General features: G+C 46.7%; 2 long non-coding RNA genes across 2 annotated transcripts; both read right to left on the bottom strand.

Moving 5' to 3' along the window:
• Positions 1–1,216: 1,216 nt before the first annotated feature.
• Positions 1,217–2,734, bottom strand: LOC143363412 (uncharacterized). The gene is made up of 3 exons (XR_013083815.1): positions 2,107–2,734; positions 1,672–1,884; positions 1,217–1,578 (listed from the first exon to the last, which is right to left on the bottom strand). It is a non-coding gene; the product is annotated as an uncharacterized LOC143363412 (long non-coding RNA).
• Positions 2,735–2,864: 130 nt separating this feature from the next.
• LOC143363411 (uncharacterized) lies at positions 2,865–3,495 on the bottom strand. The gene is made up of 3 exons (XR_013083814.1): positions 3,449–3,495; positions 3,298–3,378; positions 2,865–2,958 (listed from the first exon to the last, which is right to left on the bottom strand). It is a non-coding gene; the product is annotated as an uncharacterized LOC143363411 (long non-coding RNA).
• Between the last annotated feature and the right edge of the window lie 12,824 nt (positions 3,496–16,319).

The following is a 16,319-nucleotide window of genomic DNA, read 5'->3' as shown; positions in this document are numbered from 1 at the left end:
CGCGCGCGCCGGTCCATCCGAATCTGCTTGAATCTTGACGCCAGTGAGATTGTCCAATCACCCGCTATTACGTTGAACCACCAATCTTTTAATGAAGGAATTGCTTCTTTCCTCATAGACACAGGCGCTCAGATAAACTTGATTAAACGAAAAGGAGTAGGTATAGGAACGTTGGTTGATCCTGATATTGTATACGATCTGACCGGAATCGGATCCGGAATATTACATACCAACGGACAAATTCGCGTTTTCATTGATAACATCCCAGTGGAGTTCCAGATTGTCGACGACAATTTTCCTGTCAGAGAAACTGGAATTTTAGGGATGCCATTCTTAGTAAAACATGAGGGCACTTTGATTTTTAGGGATAAATTGCCTAGCATCTTGCAACTCAGAGACAAAAAGTACCCCCTTGCCTCTGCCTCCATTGAATTGCCCCCGCGTAATAAAGTTTTAATAACGATCCCTGTAAAACCAGATAGAGAATTCGGCTATATTCGTAGGATAAATGCTGGACCAGGAATTTTCATTGGGGATGTCTTGGCTAAACAAGAAGGAGGATTTACAAAAATCTTCGCTATTAATACTACTCCTGGCCATGTTTCTCTTAAATTACCTCCCGTAGAATTAGAGGATTTTGATATTGCACCCCCATCTCCGCGATCTGCTCGGAAAGGAGACCCTGGTACAGAAAAATCTAGGGCCCATGCTCGAAGAATTGCTGAGCTACTTAAATGTCTCAATTTAAATCATTTAAACGAAGTTGAAAAGGGTAGTATCTTGGAAATTATAAGCGATTTCCCATATCAATTTCACCTCCCTGGAGATAAGTTAGGTAGTACTAATGCTGCTGAGCATACCATAGTAACAACTGATGATAATCCCATTAATACTAAGCAATATAGGTTCCCCCTTACCCATAAAGATGAGATAAACAAGCAGGTGGATAGGTTAATCAAAGACCAAGTAATTCAATCCTCCATTTCTCCATATAACTCGCCGGTCTGGATCGTCCCCAAAAAAAAACCGATTCTTCTGGTAGAGCTCGTTGGCGCATGGTAATTGATTACCGTAAACTGAATGAGAAAACTATCAGTGATGCGTACCCACTTCCTAACATTACCGACATATTAGATCAACTTGGTGGAGCAAAATACTTTAGTACGTTAGATCTAGCTTCCGGCTTCCATCAAATTCCAATTACCGAAAAGTCTAAAGCAAAGACCGCATTTTCAACCCCCTATGGTCACTATGAGTTTAATAGAATGCCATTTGGGTTAAAAAATGCACCGGCCACATTCCAAAGGATGATGGATTTAGTGTTGTCAGGTCTGCAAGGAGTAGAACTCTTTGTATACATGGATGACATTGTCATTTATGCTGACTCCCTTGAGGAACATCGTCGAAAGTTGCGGAATTTGTTAGCTCGATTACAAAACGCCGGTTTAACTCTTCAGCCGGATAAGTGCTGGTTCCTCCGTAAGGAAATTACTTATTTAGGCCATATCATCACTACCGATGGTGTGAAACCCGACCCGATGAAAATTGAAGCCGTCAAACGATTCCCCGTACCTAAAACTAAGAAAAATATTAAGCAGTTTTTGGGCCTTGTAGGGTATTATAGGAGATTCATTCAGGATATGGCGAAAATTGCCAAACCTCTTACTCAACTATTGAAAAAAGATGTTCATCTAGTATGGGACGGTAAAGCCCAAACGGCCTTCGAAACCCTCCGGGATCTTATCTGTGCAGAACCCCTCCTGCAATTCCCAAATTTCTCACAACCCTTCGTAGTTACCACAGACGCTTCCAATTTCGCTGTAGGGGCTGTATTGAGCCAAGGGCCTATAGGGAAAGACCTCCCCATCGCGTATGCATCTAGAACTTTAAATGAAGCAGAATGTAATTATTCTACTATAGAAAAGGAATTGTTAGCAGTTCTATTCGCAGTAGACCATTTTCGACCATATCTCTACGGTCATCAATTCACCCTGGTAACTGATCATCGCCCGTTAGTTTGGTTACACAATGTCAAAGATCCCACATCAAAACTTATGAGATGGCGAATTAAATTGAACGAATATGAGTATAACATTGTGTACAAACCTGGTAAGGTGAACTCCAACGCAGACGCATTGTCCCGAAACCCTGTAGACCTCCAAAATAATTCAATGTTCCAAACAAACTTAATAGATCCTTGTCTGGAGAATTCGGGGGTGGCTCTCGCAGGCGCCGGCGAGGTGTTGCTCACGAACCTCCGGACAAACCCAAATCCTACCTCAGACCAAAGCATAGAATATTACTGTGAGGAACGGGTTGCCTCTGTTTTCCTTGCGCGCGGGGAAGCAGTGGTTGGAAATGAGGTCGAAGACAGTTGCAAAACTTTTGGTAGTAGAGACAGCGATAATGACGACAGTGACGATTATCATACTGCTGACGAAGACGAAACGCCTTCACCCTCAATAAAATTCCATGTAGGAGGGAAGGAACCACTCTCTGATCTGTACGAGGTCGTTGAAAGACACGACAACCGTGAAGAGAGTGTAGATATTCGGATTCTGCCTCGGGCATCGTTGGCTTGCGGCGACTCGGGCGTCTGGAAAATCGGCAAGCCGGAAAACCTCCTGACCCCGTTCCAGGCACCGTTAGGCGCAAGGACGATGCTTTCTCTTTCTATCCCTTCTTTTCGGCGCTCTGGCTGCCCTGAGAATATCGGCAATCCGGAAAACCTCCTGACCCCGTTCCAGGCACCGTTAGGCGCAAGGACGATGCTTTCTCTTTCTATCCCTTCTTTTCGGCGCTCTGGCTGCCCTGAGAATATCGGCAATCCGGAAAACCTCCTGACCCCGCCTCAGGGAGCTATCGCTGGTGGTGTATTGCGTGGTAAAGCGCAGATTCTTCAGGCTGAGGAGCCGGTTATAGGGGCACAATCCGAGATAGGGCCGACCTCATTCAAACCTGAAACACGGATAGAGAATCTATATGATACAACGCAGAAAGCGAATAAAATATTACCTATTAGAGTCACGGACAGTATATCCAACCCCCATCCTACTTTCCTCCCGACTTTTAAACATTCTAAGGATTATCTCTACATGCGTAAAGATAACCTTATACATTTCCTCCCTACTGATTGTTCATCTGCTACAGAGACTAGCAAGGATCTCCTGAAACGGGAGAAGTTTCTTATCCATCGAGTAAAAGAGTACAATGTTAATGTTGGAGAAGCCTTAACCATACCCGGGGATAGATTCTATATATTTCACTTATTCATTAAAACTACCTCTGAAGAGATACCTGACTTTCAGAATGTCGTAGCCTCATTGAAGTCCCTCAAATGCCTCATGGATAGGACAAACACAAAAACCCTTAGCATTTCTAGAGTACACGATGGATTAGGAACTATTGGTTGGGATCTCCTCGAACAATCAATAAAATCCATACTTACTGACCCCCAATATATAATAACCATTTGTTCCGGAGAAATAATCATCCCTGAAATATCGGATAGACTAAAAATTATTAAGGAACATCACGATACTACCATCGGTGGTCATCATGGTATGACCAAGGTATACGACAGTATTAGAGAAAATTTTTATTGGCCTAGGATGGGAAAAGAAATCCAAGATTTTGTGAGGACTTGCCCTTCTTGTCAACAGAACAAGGTACTTTCCGCAAAAACTAGACAACCCATGCGCATCACTGATACCCCAAGTAGAGCTTTTGAAAAAATTCAAATGGATATAGTAGGTCCCTTGCCCATTACCAATAAAGGCAATAAATATTTACTTACCCTACAGGATAATCTAACCAAATACTCAGATGCCATTCCGTTAGCAAGCATAGATTCAACAACTGTTGCCACAGCCCTGGCGGAACAATTTATTAGTAGATTTGGATGTCCCAGGACTATTCATACGGATCAGGGACGAAACTTTACGAGTGAAGTTATGAAAACCTTTTGTAAAATCTTCAAGATCCAAAGGATTACTTCTACTGCATTCCATCCACAGTCATTAGGATCTCTCGAACGTGCCCATAGAGTTTTTGTAGAATATTTGAAACACTACTGCACTAAAACAGACTGGGATGATTGGATTAGATTTGGGATGTTTTCATATAACACTTCCGCACATGAAGCTACAGGATTTACCCCACACGAATTAGTTTTTGGTGTTAAGGCTTTAATTCCTTCTGAATTTGCTAAGCAGGAAATCCCTCGGACATTCTTTCATTACTTAAACGAATTGTTTACAAAGATTACCACTACTCAAGCTATGGCAGCAACGAATTTAAATCGAGCAAAGGAAAAAAGTAAACGACTGTACGACAAAAATGTTAATCCTCGTAAATTTAATGTAGGCGATTATGTTTATCTAGCTAAGGAACCAAAAACGTCCAAATTTGATACCGAATGGGCAGGGCCATACCACGTAGTTAATGTATATAACGACTTAACAATAGAGATAGAGATAAGTAATAATAAATTTAAAACGGTCCATGCGAATAAGTTGAAACTAGCCTGTATACGATTAGATTAGTAAAGCGACTGAGTATAAAACTGTTGTATAAATAAACTGAACCCACCTTAAACGATTTTAATGTAAATATATACATCAGGAACTCCGAGTGTAGGTACACCTGCGCACACACACATATATAGTTATTCTGAAACAGACTCAAATCATGCGCCGTCTATATAATTAATTAGAATAGAGTAGTATCAAGTAGTATGTAAAAGCTGTTCCCATAGGAAACACCTTTTCGATAAGGGGGAAGGTGTAGCGTGGCCAGTTGACCACGCGAACATAGCTAGATATATATATAGCATCGATTAATGGCGCGGAGAGGGAAATTTAAATATAAGACGTAATCGCGTATTTCATACATACGTATTTTATTTGGGCGCAATAGTTTAGAGTAGGTAAAGAAAGACCGGGAGAGTTCCATAGAGATCCTTGACGAAATTCGAGTCGGCGAGACTAATTGAGGAATTTAGAGAAAGTCACGCAGCCTCTTAGAGTAGCTTCTCCAATTCTACATAAATTAGGGATAGTCGAAGTCCGGAATCAGTTAAGGACAAGAGGTCATAAATTCCGAGTCAAGGACCTCTTGGAACTCCCTCGGACCTCTCTCTCGTTCGGTCCCACATGGCCCCACGTCCCTTGTTTTGGCGGGGCTTCACCCTCATGCGTACCCCACTCCCGTGCGTGCGCTATTAAGATCCATCCACTGCCAATCACCATCAAGCAGCAACCGGAAGACGAGTGATCCGACGAATCAACGCCTAGCCAGAAGATCCCAATTTTCCTATTGGCTAAGGAAGCGAGAAGGAAGAAGCTAAAAAAGGGATTCGAAGCTCCAGGACGACAGAACACATTGTAGAACTGAGGGAGTTACATCTCCAAGTACTTGCAATAAAATCTACAACAGTTTTTCGCCTTTAAACTCTGTGTACAAAGTTTATTTGTGAACCTCCACGAGCAGAGCGCTTCAGCGCTCCACGGGCACCCGAACCCACACCAAAAGTCCCCATCCCACCACACGGCGACGCAACACTGTAAACTTTTCAATGGTAAATTTTTCTGTTACCTTCTTTAAGTTACTTTGCCCACTTTGTGATTTATGTTCGTCGTTTTTTATGGAGACAACTTTCAAGATCCTCGCTAATGTATCCTCCGTTAAATTACTTATAGGTTGTGACTTATTTGTAATTTCTTCTAAATAATAATCTCCTAATATTATGTTTTCCTCTTCATCCGTGTAGAATTCCTTTAATTCTTTATTTAATTTTATCCAAATTTTCCTCGATTGGTGTCTCAATTTGATAGTGGCTCTTGCTCTCTGAAACGCTTCTGTTTTTATCAGTTCTGTATGATATGCCGCATATTGGTGCTCCTCTGGGATGCCATAAACCTCTCCACGTGGCGTTTCAATTGAGGTTATGGCATAGATGTTTGATTTTGGATCTTGACCTGCTTTTATCTCAATTTCAAAACGTAGTTTATCCATTGTTCTAGTAAGCAAAATGCCGTTTTATAATGTCTCTTTCTTTTATGTGGCGTTTTGTGGGTGAATAAACCAAATTGGGTTTCACTATAAATAGAGATGATATTTATTAAACAATAATTAAACAATATTTATAATATTTACAGATCCATTACCTATAAATAGAGAAACGGCATTTACGGCCTATTCTTCCCTATATTTCTTACTAATAGTATTTAATACTTTTCAGTCTCAATCTCTCTCTTATCCTCGTGCACGTGTTTCTCGTCTCCTCTGTAATCTAACCTACCTACCCGTCCCGCGACAAACTTCAAGAGGGTTTGTAAAGTAGTATCCGTACTACTTTATATATATATATATATATATATAATAATATATATTATTGGCTGTATGTAAAGGAAAGTCCGCTTTATCTCTTGACTTAAACTTGAACTTTCTTGTGTGTTTAGTTTTTGCGTAACACGTTATTTTTTATCAAAACCATGGATTTTTACGAAAACCAATATTTTTCGAAAACGTTGCGTGATAGAGCAGTTCTGTTGGCGGATTTGGTTTTAGAATGACAAAGTGTATAAGAATCCCCCAACAGGTATTGCAAAATTTTTTTGGTGTTGAACAGTGTAACTGTTATGAGTATGAGAAATCGAAATGAACTTCTCTCACCGATAACCGCTTTGAGCAATCGAAAGAGTTTTTCTTCATCGAAAACAGTTATAGAGCAGGATTCAATTTTTTGGGCACTAATAATTGTTATTTGTAACCTTATCTTAAATTTAAAAAATAATCCATTTTTTATTAATGATTTTTATCGTTGATCATTTTAGAATAACTATCATTTTTGGCCCCTGTTTTTAATACTTCCTCTTAACTATTAAAATTGTTGTAACATGTTACTTATGTTATGCTATTTGCTGATCTGTTCGACAATATTTTATTTCTAGCATTATCTTCCTATTTTACTTGTTTTTACTTTTACTTTTTAATTATTTTAATAATCTGAGCCTATAGCCTGATGTGTAATGTTAATATTTTTCTGGTTTATGGTGCTAATATTATCGTTATTAATATCACATAGAGTTATAATACACGCGTGTTTACACTCGGACTGTGTTATATTTTGTGCCGGATGATGAATTGATTAAATGTCATGTTTTTTAACAATGTTTATTTATTAATAATAATACACGACACTATCACATGCCGAGTTAACATTAGGTGATTGGTTCAATTCGGAACAGTGGTAGCAGTGTGGAAAGTAACGGACTGTGTTTTTCTGAGGCGCGAATGATTCTGACTATGTGTTTAATTTTGAATAGTTCAGATGCGCGAATGATGAAATACCGACTCGTCAAAAACTCAAAGGTTTTGCTATGCCCTCTACGATTTAGAGTGGTGAGTTTAGGAATTATATTGAATTACTGGTATCGGGGGCGTAGTTGCCAAATAACATCGGAGAATATTCGTCGCATAGTTGCCAGTTTACCGTTACTGCCGTGTAACGCACAGCGCGTATTTTCGGTTACTTTCCAAGTTACAGTGCCAATTCTGGAAAACTAAACCAAACGAGCCATTGCATGATTAATTGAATCTGAATATTTCATCTCTGTTTAAATACAATGCTTTCTGTCTCTATACTCACTTTAAAGCTAAATAAATGCTTTTTCAATTTATATAAAGTGTTCAGGATTCAAGCTGTGGAATTCGGTGCCTATTGTCGAACTGGCGACCGCTATTTCATACGGTTTTTGTCGCGTATGTCAACACGCGGCAAGAGCGCGTGTCGCCCTTGCTCGACACCGCGTAGCAACCGTTTCAATTCTCATTGGACGAATTTCACAGCTTGAATCCTTCAAATTGAGACAAACAAGGATCGTCCGATGTACGAGCTCCAATCACGGTGCTCCACATTCGACGGTCTTTGTTATTTAAGGCACCTGCGTATGCCTTCTCGCTCTCTTAACGTTCTGAACGCTCATCAATCGCAAGGTATCGCTCTAGCACGTTTGCTCGTCTGTCCGCTCTCGTCTCGATAAGTAGAGATTCTCATCTCTCGCGCTCTGAGACTCTCGCGATTTCGCATCATTCGGGAGCAGTATTCTCGCGATCTCCCGCGCCGCGTTACGTGCACTCTGTTTCGCGACAAGATTTCCGGCGTCCGCGTAGAAGATCTCCGTCTCGCGGCGGCACGCTTTTCGTGCCGCTCAAGATTTCCTCTTCGCGATCCGACGGCAGAAGTTTGCACGCGCAAGATCTCCGTACGTTCGCCGGCTCGCGATTCTCGTGCGCGCGTTCTCTCTCGCGCCCTCGAGTGCCTCGCACCTCGTGCGCCGTGCAACCGAGTAAAATAAAGTGCATTTTCCCGAAGGACAAGGGTTTAATTCTCCCGTCTCTCCTTGCCTCCTCGCGCGCTCATTTCTGAGTGGTCCCGGCCCCCCGGCGACTCCAACCTTCGGTCGACGCCAAACATTTTGGTCCTTCGAGCCGGATCGTAAAGCGCAGGCAAGTGCGGGAGTGTAAAACCTCGCCGATCATGGCAGAAACGGTCGAAACCCAGCTGTTGATGCAGCAAGCGATAGGACGTTCCCTTAAAAATTTAAAAAAACTGGGGACGAGCAACTGGACCAAATCCGTCTTGAGGACCCGGATTGTCCACCTTCAAGATCTGTGGAGGAAGTTCGAGCACGGGTACGCGCGACTCCTCTCTATCATCCCGGCGGAGGAACGAGCGAAGAACCCCTACTTCAAGGAGGACTCTTTCGCCCACACGGAGGAAGTCTACCTCAACTCTCTCTCGTTCATGACGACACAGCTGGACGCCCTGAACAGCGATACCGTGAGTCCGTCAAATTCACCGAGCGACGGACAAGCGTGTCCGTCGGTTCCCGACATACAGCTACCCCGAATAAATGTACCGCAGTTCGATGGCAAATACGAAGATTGGGAAGCGTTCCGCGACAAATTTTCCGCGCTTATTATTCAAAACCCTAAGTTGCATGACGTAACCCGACTGCATTATTTGGTTTCCGCGTTAACGGGTCGCGCTCTCGACTGCATCGGAAACCTTTCGGTAACCGCGGATAATTTCCAAATTGCGTGGAAGACGCTCTCGGCGCGGTACGATAATCCGCGGCGTATAATCACCGCTCATCTCTCGTCGCTGCAGAACCTTCCCGCGCTCTCTCGCGAATCGGCAGCAGACCTCCAGACTCTCTGCGATCGGGTCTGTTTTATTGTCGACTCTTTAAAAAGGCTCGGGCGGAAGCCAGAAGAATTGTGGAACGACATTCTCGTCCATCAGGTGTCCCAAAAGCTGGACACTCCGACGCGGAAGGCGTGGAAATTGAAAATCGGCGACGACGTGACTCCGCCCTCTTTCGACACCTTGATGTCATTTATCGGTTCTCGCTCTCGCGGTTTAGAAGAGTTCGCGATTTCTTCCAATTCCACGCCCGCCGCGCGTCCCGACGCATCGTCTCGCCTCGCGTCTAGTTCCTCGCGAGTCCATTCTGCGACCGCTTCCAAGCCCTCCACGAATTCGCGCACTCCGTGCCCAGTCTGTCGAGCATCACATAATTTCAGCGCTTGCCCCACCTTCCTGGCACGAAACTCCAGCGGCCGTCGTGAACTCCCTCAACGCTTTTCACGTTGTTTTAACTGTTTGAGCAGCAGTCATTCCCTCCGAGAATGTAACAGCAAAAATACGTGTCGCGTGTGCAACAAGCGGCACCACTCGCTCTTGCACGAAGACGCGCCTCCTCCAGCTCCGCCAAATTCGGAGCCCTCTACTCCACCAGTGCCGTCCTCCGAGGTCAATTCGCACCTCGCCTCCACCCTCGCGGCTCCGCGCTCCGGAATTCTACTGGCCACCGCGTGGGTGCAACTCCGTGTCCCGTCAGGCCGCTGCGTCACTGTCCGAGCCCTGATTGACCAAGGTTCCGAGACCAGCTTCGTCACCGAGGCCATGGTGCACCTCTTGCGTGCAAAACGAACCCGCGTTGCGACATCCATATCCGCCGTCGGCGGAGTCCACGCCGGCACCGTGCGCCACGCCGTGCGCCTCCACGTTGCTCCTCGCGATTCCGCGTCTCCTTCGATCGTGACCACAGCTCTCGTCCTGACGTCTCTCTCGACATACATGCCGAAGCGCATTCACAATGTTCGATCCATCGAGCATTTATCAGATTTGAATTGGGCCGATGCTGATCCCTCGAGCTCGGCCGCGATTCATCTCATTCTCGGCGCAGACATTTACCCCAGTATAATCCTGGACGGTCTGCGCAAAGGGTCAAGCGGGCAACCCATTGCCCAGAAAACCATTTTCGGTTGGGTCATCTCTGGCCCTATCACGTCGCACTCGCGCGATCTCTCCGTCGCACGCGGATCGAGCCCACAACCTCGCTCGGGCTCCAGCATCTCGATGCATCACTGCATCCACCAGGACACTCTGTCGAACGAGCTGCGCCGATTTTGGGAGATTGAGGAAATTCCTTCGACCTCCCCCTTCACCCAAGAGGAAGAACAGTGCGAGCGGCACTTCCCAACGCACACATCGCGAGCCCCCGACGGGCAATACATAGTCCGTCTTCCGTTCCGTACCGGTCCTCCGATTGAAGTCGGTCATTCTCGGTCTGCCGCAGAAAAGGTTCTGCAATCCATATCTCGTAAACTTCTCCTACAACCATCTCTGACCGAGGAGTATGAGGAGTTTTTCCGAGAATACGAGGCTCTCGGACACATGCGTCGCGTTCCCATTTCGCCTTCGACCTCTCAGTGCGTGTACATTCCGCACCATCCCGTGTTACGTGCCGACAGTGTCACGACACACCTTCGCGTTGTCTTTAACGCCTCCAGTGTAACGTCGAACGGATCCACGCTGAATGACCACCTGCTCCCAGGCCCAAAGCTTCAGCTCGATCTTTCTACCGTAATTCTTCGGTGGAGAACCTTTCGTTTCGTCTACACGGCGGACATTGCAAAAATGTACCGCCAGACTCTGGTCGACAAACGCGATGTCGATTATCAGAGAATCCTCTGGAGGCCCATTTCCTCCAAGGATACGCAGGCTTTCCAATTGCTGACCGTCACGTATGGCATGACCTGTGCTCCATTCCTGGCTCTCCGCGTTCTGCAACAACTCATCGAAGATGACGGGGGCCAGTTCCCGCTCGCGGTACCGGTCCTTCGCTCACACATTTACGTCGACGATGTCCTCTTCGGCGGCAACGACCTTTTAGCTATTCGCCATTCCCGGGATCAATTAATCCAGCTTCTCCAACGTGGTCACATGAAGCTACGTAAGTGGGCGAGCAATTCGGTCGATTTTCTTGCCGATATTGATCCGGAAGACCACGGTTTGGCACGTTCCAAAAACCTCGCTCCCGACGATCGAGTCAAAATCCTCGGGATAAGTTGGAACCCCTCTCGCGACTCCTTTCAATTCAAGGTTAGTTTAGCCGAGCCGCTACCGTCCACCAAACGAGCCATTCTTTCGACTATCGCGAAGCTATACGATCCTTTGGGATGGGTCACTCCCGCGATAATCAGCGCCAAGATTTTTATACAAGGATTGTGGCGCCTCCGCATCGGTTGGGACGACCAAATCCCGCCGCAGTCTCTCGAGCAGTGGAAATCTATTCATTCTCGCCTTCCAGTCCTGAACGGTCTTCAGATGTCCCGATGGATCGGATGCATTTCAGAGGCCTCGCGGATTGAACTTCACGGCTTCGCGGATGCGTCGACAGTCGCATACGCCGCTGTTGTTTTCGCCCGTTGTATCTCCTCTAGCGGAACTATTACCGTCTCTCTACTCGCGGGCAAGTCAAAGGTCGCCCCCTTGACTCCAGTGACCATTCCCCGCCTTGAGTTGCAAGCCGCAGTCCTTCTAGCACGTTTAATGAATTTCGTTTCGTCCGCCCTTGACCTTCGCGACGCTCCGTGCTATTGTTGGACCGATTCTACCGTGGCACTCGCGTGGTTGCAGTCTCATCCGTCAAAATGGAAGACGTTCGTCGCTAATCGCGTCGCTGACGTACAAACTCGTCTTCCCCACGCTATTTGGCGGCACGTTCCTACCGCGGACAATCCCGCTGACTGTGCGTCGCGCGGACTTCTCTCCGACGAACTGCTCCGTTATCACCTCTGGTGGAAGGGCCCCGCCTGGCTTCCTTACGATCTCTCGGAATGGCCAACTCAACCGCGACACTTCACTCTGGAGGACTCGTCCGAGTCAAAGGTCGTGCATCACAGCGTGGTCCCCGCTCCCGCGTGGGATTTAGACTCTCGATTCTCGAGCTGGCCCAAATTAATAAGAGTCACGGCCTATATACAACGGTTCATCCGAAACTCTCGCAGCTGTCGCTCCGACAATCGCAAACGACATCGAGGACGCGCCCTCTCAGCGAGCCAGTGCACCGCGGCCAAACTCTTCTGGTTGCGACGCATCCAAGAGAGCCAGTTCGCTAAAGCCATTTCCTCGCTTTCTAATGGTGAACCGCTACCGCCAAAGGACCCGATCGAGTCGCTACACCCGTTCCTCGACGAGACCGGGCTTCTTCGCGTGGGAGGTCGTCTGCGAAATTCCCCCCTTCCGCATCAATCAAAGCACCCCATTGTACTGTCGCCACACCCGTTGGTGCGCCTCATTATCGAGCAAGCGCACGCCCGCGCCCTGCATGCCGGCGTGCAACTCACCTTACACATTCTTCGGCAAGAATACTGGCTTCTCCGGGGAAGGAGTCAGGTAAAAGCCGTGATTCACGCATGTGTCCGATGCGTCCGAGAACGAGCTGCGATACCGATTCAGATCATGGGAGATCTCCCGGCATCGAGGGTGTCCCCTGCGAAAAAACCCTTTTCGCATTGCGGTTTGGACTACGCTGGTCCTATTCAAATCCGCGTCTCCGCTGGCCGCGGTATCACATCCCGGAAAGCATACATCGCGCTCTTCGTGTGCATGTCCACCAAGGCAGTGCATCTGGAGCTAGTCGCGGACTACTCCACCTCTGCGTTTTTAAACGCTTACACTCGCTTCTGTTCCCGTCGAGGTCTCCCAGAGCGTATGTATTCCGACAACGGAACAACCTTCGTCGGAGCAAATCGGGAGTTGGTTTCGGCCTACCGCGCTGCACTTCGCGACCCCGATTTTCAAAATCGTACCGCCAGCGATGGAGTCGCTTGGCATTTCATCCCCCCTTCGGCGCCGCATTTCGGCGGATTATGGGAGGCCGGGGTAAAAAGCGTCAAACACCATCTTCGTCGCGTTCTCGGCGATCGAACGCTGACTTTCGAGGAGTTCACAACGCTTCCTCTGCGCGATCGAGGCGTGTCTTAATTCGCGACCCATCGCTCCTCTTTCGGATACTCTCGACGACTACGAGCCGCTTACGCCGGGTCATTTTTTAATAGGGTCTGCGCTCACGACCCCTCCACAACCTTCTCTGCTCGACCTCGCGGAAAACCGTCTTTCGCGATGGCAACTCGTCCGCCACACTACCGAACGATTCTGGAAGTTGTGGCAAAATGACTACCTCAACACGCTCCAACAGCGCGGTAAGTGGCGTCGCCCGCGCCCCTCATTATCGATAGGACAGCTAGTCCTCCTACGCAATACGACTCTCCCTCCGTGTAAGTGGGAGCTCGGCCGAATCGTGCAATTGCACCCTGGCGACGACGACCACACCCGCGTAGTGACAATAAAAACCGCCACTGCGTGTTTTAAACGCCCAATCGTCAAGTTGGTTCCTCTGCCCGTCGCGTGCAAATCCGAGGCATAGACGAAACGTGTTCCGATAGTCGTCCTGCGTCTGCGTCCCGTGTACCGTTGCTCTCGCGCGGTAAATTCAACGTCGCGCCTTCATTCCGGCAAGGCGGGCGGTTTTCACGTTACTCTTGCGTTTTGTAATTTAAATTGTTTACGTATCTCGAATTCTGTTTACCGACTCTCACGGCGGGCGGTCTGCCGTTTGCGCAGCTCGGGGATTGGCGTCGCGGGTATTGTAACACGCAGTCCCCTTATCGTTTAAGTTCCGTCGGAACGCTACCGCCCCCGCTATTTTATGTATCAGCGTGCGATCCCGTTACGTTTCGAAACTAGTGTTTCGAGGCGGGCGGTATGTTCAGGATTCAAGCTGTGGAATTCGGTGCCTATTGTCGAACTGGCGACCGCTATTTCATACGGTTTTTGTCGCGTATGTCAACACGCGGCAAGAGCGCGTGTCGCCGTTGCTCGACACCGCGTAGCAACCGTTTCAATTCTCATTGGACGAATTTCACAGCTTGAATCCTTCAAATTGAGACAAACAAGGATCGTCCGATGTGCGAGCTCCAATCACGGTGCTCCACATTCGACGGTCCTTGTTATTTAAGGCACCTGCGTATGCCTTCTCGACCTCTTAACGTTCTGAACGCTCATCAATCGCAAGGTATCGCTCTAGCACGTTTGCTCGTCTGTCCGCTCTCGTCTCGATAAGTAGAGATTCTCATCTCTCGCGCTCTGAGACTCTCGCGATTTCGCATCATTCGGGAGCAGTATTCTCGCGATCTCCCGCGCCGCGTTACGTGCACTCTGTTTCGCGACAAGATTTCCGGCGTCCGCGTAGAAGATCTCCGTCTCGCGGCGGCACGCTTTTCGTGCCGCTCAAGATTTCCTCTTCGCGATCCGACGGCAGAAGTTTGCACGCGCAAGATCTCCGTACGTTCGCTGGCTCGCGATTCTCGTGCGAGCGTTCTCTCTCGCGCCCTCGAGTGCCTCGCACCTCGTGCGCCGTGCAACCGAGTAAAATAAAGTGCATTTTCCCGAAGGACAAGGGTTTAATTCTCCCGTCTCTCCTTGCCTCCTCGCGCGCTCATTTCTGAGTGGTCCCGGCCCCCCGGCGACTCCGACCTTCGGTCGACGCCAAACATAAAGAAACTTTTATTTATTCATAGTAAGCATAATAATAATTGTTGTTGAAAATTGAAATACCTATCTAGCGCTATTTTTATCTTGAAATTGTTTCATGTAAACTGTTGTTGGCTTCTTCGAATCTTCTGCTACGAAATACAATTTTCAAAAGGACGTAAAAATATTCAAAAGATTGTCACTAAAAATTTAAATGACAGTTGTTATGCGAGATTCCATATTCGTTGCAAGTTGCGGCGTGTCTGTTATTATATATTGACATTACATGTAGAATCATTAGTTATTTTTTCCAAATATTCTCATAAATTGTGCAAGAATTTATTAATTATAAACAATAAATTTGTATAAAATTCTGTTTACTGCTGATTTGACTTATCGTTATATCGTAAAAGCATACAGGAGTTCAGATTTAGCTGATCTTTTACCATTATTGCTATCAGTTTCGAAACAATTGCTCATCAATAATAACAATATCGATAATTATTATCGATAATAACAGACATGCCGCAACTTGTAACGAATATGGAATAACAACGCAGAACTACTGTCATTAAAATTTTTAGTGACAATCTTTTGAATATTTTTCCGTCCGTGTTGAAAATTGTATTTGATAGCAAAAGGTTCAAAGAAGCCAACAACAGTTTATATGAATCAAATACAAGATAAAAATAGCGCTAAATAGGTATCTCAATTTTCAACGACAATTGTTATTATGTTTACTATCAATAAATAAAAGTTTATTTATGTAAATTGAAATGAGTATAGAAGCAGAAAGCATTGTATTTAAACAGAGATGAAATATTCTGGTTGAATTAATAGCTAATTCCACAAAATAATACAGTGATTATTAATAATCACATTTTTATTAATTGTCGGTAATTAAAAGATCAGTACCTAATATGAAACGCAGGATGTAATAAACAGTACCATTTTATGTATGTAATAAATTATTAAAAAGTAATATGCAATAGATGTAGGATTCAGAATGTAGACAGTCTCAAGGAAAGAAATGATATTGTAACAGACCTGGCTGCGCCAGGCCTGTTCCGAGCCGAACACGGCCGACGGATACCGAGATCCGCCGGCACCCGCGAGCGCCCCTGCGATCCCCGCTCCCCCGAACCGATCTTGGCGGGAACCGGAACCCGCCATGACGAAGTACCGCCGCGCCGGATACAGGACGACGCCGGAAAAGCCGGCCGCGAACCGTACCGCACCGCACCCCTCGCCGAGAAGACGAGAGAGACGAGCCGGAAAACGCTCTCTTTGGCTTTCCGCCACGCGCGAGTACGGACGTGTCCCAGTTACGATTACGAACCGATACCCAAGCGAATCACCGGATCCTGCCGAAAACCATCCTGCCGCGACGCCGAAACGCCGGAGTTCAACCCGCGTAGTCCGCGTACCG

This window comes from Halictus rubicundus, unplaced genomic scaffold, assembly GCF_050948215.1.
Source record: "Halictus rubicundus isolate RS-2024b unplaced genomic scaffold, iyHalRubi1_principal scaffold0045, whole genome shotgun sequence".
Taxonomy (NCBI): Eukaryota; Metazoa; Arthropoda; class Insecta; order Hymenoptera; family Halictidae; genus Halictus; species Halictus rubicundus.
This window is presented reverse-complemented; position numbering and strand designations above follow the sequence as displayed.